The sequence below is a fragment of the Pygocentrus nattereri genome, chromosome 10 (genome assembly GCF_015220715.1).
Source record: "Pygocentrus nattereri isolate fPygNat1 chromosome 10, fPygNat1.pri, whole genome shotgun sequence".
NCBI classification, from domain to species: domain Eukaryota; kingdom Metazoa; phylum Chordata; class Actinopteri; order Characiformes; family Serrasalmidae; genus Pygocentrus; species Pygocentrus nattereri.
The window spans coordinates 21,999-30,000 of NC_051220.1; the positions used below are offsets into that span (position 1 = coordinate 21,999).

At 42.3% G+C, this 8,002-nt stretch overlaps 1 protein-coding gene across 3 annotated transcripts in view; it reads left to right on the plus strand.

Annotated features, from left to right (window-relative positions):
* Positions 1–3,328: 3,328 nt before the first annotated feature.
* Positions 3,329–8,002, plus strand: part of itsn2b (intersectin 2b) — a 50,418-nt gene continuing 45,744 nt past the window's right edge. For 2 of the 3 annotated variants that reach the window (XM_037541927.1, XM_017720311.2), the window contains exon 1: positions 3,329–3,527. The gene's annotated coding sequence lies outside the window, so the exon portion shown is untranslated. Of the gene's footprint in view, positions 3,528–4,090; positions 4,341–8,002 lie in introns of those variants that run through there. The other variant, XM_037541928.1, reaches the window with a different exon arrangement.

Consider the following 8,002-nt stretch of genomic DNA (forward strand, 5'->3'; position numbering starts at 1 on the left):
ATGGATGGATGGAGTTAGGGTTAGAGAAGAGACAGCTCTTCTGAGAGTCTTAAATGATATTTTAATGCATGCTGATGCTGGTGAGGTATCACTTAATTCTTTTGGATATAAGCGCAGCTTTTGATACTATTGATCATGGTATTTTATTGGAAAGGTTAAGTCAATGGGCTGGAATTTCTGTGAAAAGCACTAAAATGGTTTTATTGTTATTTATCAAACAGGTCATTTTTGGTGTCTGTGGGTGACAGAATGTCTGCCCTTGCATCTCTCAGCAGTGGGGTGCCTCAAGGGTCTATCTTGGGTCCACTTTTATTTTCTTTATATACGCTCCCTTTAGGTGATCTTATTCAAGATACACAGATATATCTATTTGTCAAATGAAATTACACTGGTAGATTGGCTTATCTTACCAATTGCCTGACAGCCATTAAATCCTGGATGTCTCAATTTTCTTAAACTAAATGATGAACAGACAGAGGTTTTAATTGTGGGCTCCTTTGTGAGAAATCTCTGTGTGACTTTTGACTCCCACCTCAGTTTCTCCTTCTTCAATTCTGCTTTTTTCAACTTAGAAATATTAATAAAATTAGAAATTTCCTGCCCTTTTCTGACATTGAAAAAATTATTCATGCTTTTGTCTCCACCCGTTTGGACTACTGCAATGCCTTATTTACTTATCTGAGTCAGAGAGAGGTGGCTCGTCTACAGCTTGTTCAAAATGCAGCTGCTCGTCTTACTAGGACGAAGCGTAGGGAACATATTACACCAGTATTGGCTTCTCTACACTGGTTGCCTGTAAGCTATAGAATTGATTATAAAATTTTAATGCTTATCAGGCTGTTCATAACGAAGATCCAGCATACATTACTGAGCTCTTATGTCCTCTTCATAGTGAGAGAACTTTAAGGTCTTCAAATCAGGAGTTACTATCTGTTCCACGTACCAACTAAAAATCACAGGTGGACCGGGCTTTTGTATTTTATGCTCCAAAATTGTGGAATAATCTTCCTACTGATGTCAGACTCTCTGAATCAATTGAGGTTTTTAAAAATATTTAAAGACTTTTTAATTTTTTTTATTTAAAGATTTTTATTCTCTTGTTTTTAACAGCTTTTGATCAATGTGCTTTATAGGTCTGTGTGCAATTGAGTATTTAAACTGTGTATATTACTTATTTGAGTATATAATCATAATGACCTTAATTATCTTGTATTTTATTTGTAAGTACTTTGTAAAGCACTTTGTGAGTCACTCTGGAAAAGTGCTATATAAATAAAGTTTTACTTAAAACTTTAAACCAGTGTGATACTTTAAATGCAGTTTACAGTGTATGGCTGTTATGTCACTGTAAAGATGTTGCATAAAAACAGTAACTCATCCTGTATCATCAGTTTTACTGCAAAACTAGGCATTATTTTTTTCTGAAGCAGCAAATAATCTTAATCTGCAGTAACCATTTTAACTATGCTTTCAACTTTAAGCTTTCAGCATATTACTTTTTATTAGAACAGCCCATAAATTCTATTTTAGCTAATCGTGTTAAGTGAAACAGAATTTTATCTTCAATGTATTGAGTCACAGCATGAATATTTGAGTTTACTGTAGAACTAAGTTACTCATCTGGGGAACTAATTCCTCACTTCTACAGCCACCAGAGTATGAAGCTTTTAGTTTTATGTTCACATTTACCCTTCCACATTAAAACGCATTTACCCTTCCACATTAAAATGGTGCATATGTTACATTGAACCTTAGTAGACAAGTGTTTTATGAGTTGTATACATTTCTTCTCATGTTGTGCAGACATTACAAACAGCCTACGCAAAACTAAACATGGATTCCTATTCGAATTCATGAATTCATGTGAGTGATTTACTGAAGGTAATAATGTGTATTTAAGCAATACACTACTCCACACGCAGAGCCTTGGCCTGTGCAGCTTGTGCACCTTAGTGAAGATGCAAACCACGTGACCAATAATTAGCATGAGACAGGCAGACGAGAGGGATAATTACTTACAAGGAATGGTATGATCCACTTTAGGGGTGTGTGAAATCATATTACAAGATTCTCCCAGGCATGGATCCTGTAGATTTATTGTAATATTTAACATTATAGGTTATAAGGATATATAAATGTTCTAGTTTTTTTTTACCCCTTTTGGGTGGTTCAAGTCTTAATCAGGGGGGTAATACATTTCCAATCCCCCCCGTAATTTGTGCCCTGCTATTGCATTAAATAAGCTTACAACCCCAATTCCAGTGAAGTTGGGACGTTGTGTAAAACATAAATGAAAACAGAATACTATGATTTACAAATTCTTTTCAACCGATATTCAACTGAATACACTACAAAGACGAGATATTTAATGTTCAAATGGAGATATTTAATGTTCAAAACTCACCTGTTTCCAATTAACCTGTTCACCTGTGGAATGTTCCAAACAGGTGTTTTTTGACCATTCCTCAACTTTCCCAGTCTTTTGTTGCCCCTGTCCCAACTTCTTTGGAACGTGTTGCAGGCATCAAATTCAAAATGAGTGAATATTTGCAAAAAACAATAAAATTTATCCGTTTGAACATTAAATATCTCGTCTTTGTAGTGGATTCAATTGAATATGGGTTGAAAAGGATTTGTAAATCATCGTATTCTGTTTTTATTTAAGTTTTACACAACGTCCCAACTTCACTGGAATTGGGGTTGTAATATAAAACCAGAAGAAAAACAATCACATCAACAGGTTCTTTTTGCCTCACTAACCACATGGCCGTATCTACACACAGACATCACACAGACATCACAGACACCACACAGACATCACACACACATCACACAGACATCACAGACACCACACACACACATCACACAGACATCACAGACACCACACATACATCACACACACACATCACAGACATCACAGACACCACACAGACATCACAGACACCACACAGACATCACACAGACATCACAGACACCACACAGACATCACAGACACCACACAGACATCACACACACATCAAGACACCACACAGACATCACACACACATCACAGACATCACACAGACATCACAGACATTACACAGACATCACACACACACATCACAGATATCAGACATCACACACATCACACAGGTGTAAGCGTGGATGTTGACCGCCCTAAAATGGCGGCTCCGCTGACGTGCCTGACCGGATCCAGCGCGGCGTCTAGTATGTACATCTATAGCAGGGCGTGGTTCTGACTGAGGGTGCGCGTGAGCGTGAACCTACTGGCCAATCACAGAGCAATTGACGCTCGGGGGCGGGGACCAACGGGAGGGCCCGTGTACGGCAGGCCGAGCAGGCAGCCATGTTGTTTGTCTGACAGCAGTAGCAGCAACAGGTAGTCGGAGTTATAAAGGGTTATAACGCCTGAATTCCCCGCTGTAGCCTAAAGCCCTAAAGCCCAGCGACCCCCGCAGCGGGTATAACCGCGCATTGTGACAGAGGACATTTACGCCTAAACGACAATGACCGTCTCCGTGTGTAATGTAAGTAGCTGCTGTTTAACGCTGGTCAGTTGTAGCTGCTCCTGCTCTACATCCTCTGCATATGGTGCGCACAGAATACATCAAGCCTGACTTGATTCATTTTAACTGTAGACCAGTGACGAAGCTGCAGCTGAAGTTGGCTGCATATCCTGCCTCCTGGGAGAACGTTCCGTTCCACCTTAAACGGTACAGCAGGTACAATGGGCTGGCTTTACTCGCTCGGATTGAACTGCTGCGCCGTTTAAGGTGGAACGGAAATTTCGACAAGAAGCCAGTGGGGCAAAAATGTGAAGCCAGGCCGTTTAAGCTGCAGTACAGTGGCCGCCAGGCCTTCATGCCGATGTAGCTTGTGTCGAGGTTTGTCCAGAAGCAGTTCAGAGTTTTTAGGACTCTTCCCAGTCGCTTCAGCCGAACCGGCTGGGCGAGCTGTGAACCGGTCTGTCGGGCTGGTGGCGGAGCTGTGAACCGGTCTGTCGGGCTGGTGGCGGAGCGCTGATGTGACCGGTTTGTGTCCTGTCGCTGAAACCGTTCCTGTCATTTTCAGGAAGCGCGCTGTGTAATAAACACAGACGCGGTGATTCGGCGATGACCGGCTGCAGTGACCCCGTGCTGTTTATCGGGCTAGCGGGGAGTTTTATTCCGAGTTGGACTTGCTGTTCACGCTCGTGTCCTGCTTATTAAACTAGTCCGGGCTCCGCCGGAGCGCAGAGAGAGCCGCAGGGGCTGTTTGGTTCTCGGCCTTGTTCCTGTGTGTTTACCTGCTACACCGTGCGGTAGAACGGCTGGGACTTCTGCAGTAGTCGGTGTAATAAGGTAGGAAATTACTTTTTTTGAAAATCACTTCACACATTATTTTATCAGCTTTAGAACAGACCAGGTTGTGATATATAGGCCTTAAAGTTCTATTATCCTCAGGTCTGCGTTTTAGAGGCCTCATAATAAAGACAGAGAGTACATATGTTGATCCGTGTATATTCTAAATTGCAAAATGGATGATATGCACGTAATAGCTGCTGAATACAGGTTCCCTTTCTCCTCTTCTTTGTACTTGTAGCACCAGGTTATACAGGTTTTTCTGTCAGGCCTAGTTAGTTATGACACTGTTTCATGAGCTGAGATGCTTTATTACTAACGCAGCACGTAAACCTGCCATTACTAGTTGTTTCCACACCAGACGTTTTGATTTTATTTCTCTCATGGTCTTTTGCATGATAAGGCTTTACTTCACGTTTTGGAAGCCACAGGGTTCTTTTGGTTTTCGGTTCTTCCTACAGCGATGGAAAAGAATGCCACTGTGTCAGAAATTTACATAAATATAGGTTGAAGTCATTCATTAAAACACTACTTGAGTACAAGTCTGATATTCTGGCCAGATTCAGAAATTCACACCTGTTGTAAACATGGTCTCCCACCCTCTACAGTGGGGCCACAGTACTACCCAGAGTGAGATGTTCTAGCTTGAAGACTAGACTAACCCCCCTTCTGATGATGTATGTTGAAGGTAGGGGGATCTTTTTGCATCAGTAAGTGCTTTGGGGTGGATTCCTAAGGGTGAGCAATTAAATATCACAAACATCATCTAAAATGTCCCGACAGTGATGGACCTGCACACAGCAAGTCATCCTGTAGGAACCCTTTCCAACAACAGTGAACACTTCTTTTATGTAGGGATGATGAGGGTTCGCGTGGGCAGCGGTTATGTAGTTGACAGGCCAGTAGGTGATGTTGTACTAAAGGGGAGGGAGAGAAAGGGTAGGGGGGGAAGGGGAGGGAGAGAAAGGGTAGGGGGGGAAGGGGAGGGAGAGAAAGGGGAGGGGGGGAAGGGGAGGGAGAGAAAGGGTAGGGGGGGAAGGGGAGGGAGAGAAAGGGTAGGGGGGGAAGGGGAGGGAGAGAAAGGGTAGGGGGGGAAGGGGAGGGAGAGAAAGGGTAGGGGGGGAAGGGGAGGGAGAGGGGCAGAGTCTTCCTGAGGTCTTGTAGTGAATCATTAGCAGAATTCCTAGTTGTTTTCTCATCTTAACCATTGAATTATGCAGAAAATGAGAAAAATGGTTGGAATTGTCCTGCTAACTGTAAGACAAAGGTGAACAAATTCTCTCTTGGATGGTCAGAGTCTTGCAGTTTGTTGATTTCCTTGACATGAGTCACATGGATTGGAGCAAAAATCTCCTGGGCTCAATGTTGGTCTTCCAGGTTCAAACCTGGGAGCCGCAGTGTAAAGAACAGAGCAGCGGTTAAATGGATAGCTGTATAACTTCTGCTCTGATGCCATTATAACCTGTCTTCAGTGATGAGGGTTGAGTGTCATCATGTTGCTGACAAATAATTACAGTGTCGGACTAACTTTATGTAGCTCTGACTAGACTAACTAGTCCTGTTAGTCTCAGAACAAACTGAAGAAATGCTGAAAATGGGATCAACGCAAAGATTTAAAACCTTTCCCAGCAGTTGTACTTATTTGTGTTCAAGTAATCACTAATGTCTGTAATATGGCCGTAGTGTCAGCGTCAGGCGTTGTTCTGGGATCAGTGTATCTGACCCCCAGCTCCCTCTGCCCACACGGCCACGAGGTCTGGGTGGGAGTACAGCTACATTGTTCAGAAGTCTTTCTACTTCCTGTTTCGTTTCACCTTCCTCCCTCTTCATTCCTCTGTTGTTGCTCAGCCTCATGAAGGGCGGAGCAGGAGGGTAGGATGTGTTTGAAGGTGACATCACAGTCTAAATTTACGGTTCTTAGTTTCAGTGTCAGTTCAGTGTCCAAGCGTCAAATCGGCGTCACAGTGTTTGAGATCAGTTTTTTCTGTTTTGTCCAAGACTATAAACACACAGTGCTTTAATGTTTGCAGTTTAAGACTTCAGCTGATCAAAACAACACCACTGAAGTGAGATCCTTTTTCTTGGTTTCATTTTTTTAAGTTTAGGCTTTTATAGTTAATCTAGGTCACGCACTGTAGATCATCCGGCCAAGATTTAAGAGCCAATGCAACCAACATGCAAAACCAGATGGCGGTCACTAACGTTGGTTTCAGACGTCTCTCTTCGCTTTGCAGCGAGGAATTCTGTGATAATACGTCATTGGTATTGACTGTGGTCTCTTACTGATCTTTTGTAGAGATACAGCGAATGTGAAGCTGGCGGTTTTGCTGATTGCTGAGAGAGACAAGTGCCTTTTTTTCCTTTTGGCCATGTACACAAACCATGCCTTAGCATCAGCGCCTCAGGCTTTGATGAATGGCAGTAGAAGACCAGTAATGTGTTAGAGTGCTGTGCACAAACACTTTGGGCCTAGAATACAAGGAGAATCCACCCCCATAAAAAAAATTGAATAAATTTAAAAAGGGGGGTGGGGGGGGGGGTCGTCTCTTTTATAAAACTTTTGTCCCCCTTTTTATCCCTTTTGCTCATTATTAAATGACTTAAGATGTCTGTTGTACTTATTTTAATCCCATATGTATTTTAGATATACACACTAAGTTGAACTTTAAACTTTTAATTTTAACTGCACTTTTGCTTAGTTGTTTCAATTTATTTACAGTTCAGTTATTGCTGACACTTAAAAACCTGTGAAGGTTTGATTGCATTCAGCCACACGAGCATTAGTGAGATCAGGTACTAGTATTGGATGGTCACGGCAGTGTCCCAACACCCAAAACCTCTAGGCAGCCTAGTATTTCGACAATTTTGACAGTGTTAAACTCGGTCAGTGGGATGTGCTGGGTCTGCTGGGCGTGGTCTTCTGCAAATACAAGGTTGATTGTAATTGGTTTCAAGTGAGTTGGGTAGGAGCCAAGCAGACTGAATGAGATGGATGCCACTCGCATAGTGTTTCCATAGTGCTTTTCAATACATCCAAAACATTTTACATGCAGGGAGCCACTTGTTTGGTGGGCAGATGAGAGAAACCCCTTGTTAAATCTACCAAAACTTTCATGTTTTTGTTAAGGATGCTCATATTCAAATGTATGCCAGGCCACAAATTCACACAAATCAAGTCTTCTAACCATTGTACAAAGATTGTCTGAATCTGTGTGCTGCAGTTGTTGGCATCTTCATTTAATACTTTATGCAGCGTCCCACTGCAAAGATAAGTCTTCTCTTTTAGTGCTTAATCAGTGTTTCCTCTAGATTTTCTTTTCAGTAGTGGTGGCAGGCAAGAACCCCACATCCCCCAAACAGCTCCTTTTGACCCAGTCTGTTCATATTTCAGACCACTGTCTGCAATAATGCTGCAAAATAAGGTGAACCAGCCTCAGTGTTAGTTAGTTAGCCATGTCACTAACTACAGCTGGCTAAACTGTCTGAACAGTTCACTCCATTGACGACCGTTTCATGCGGCACTTCAGCTCGACTTCGCTCTGACTGTGCACGCGTTGTTCATCCACTTCCTGTAACCATTGTCTCCAACTAAAAGCCGCAGAGTTTTGTAATTGCAACTTTGTGGCATTTCAGTTCTGAAGCAGTGGCTGTAGTAATTTTGC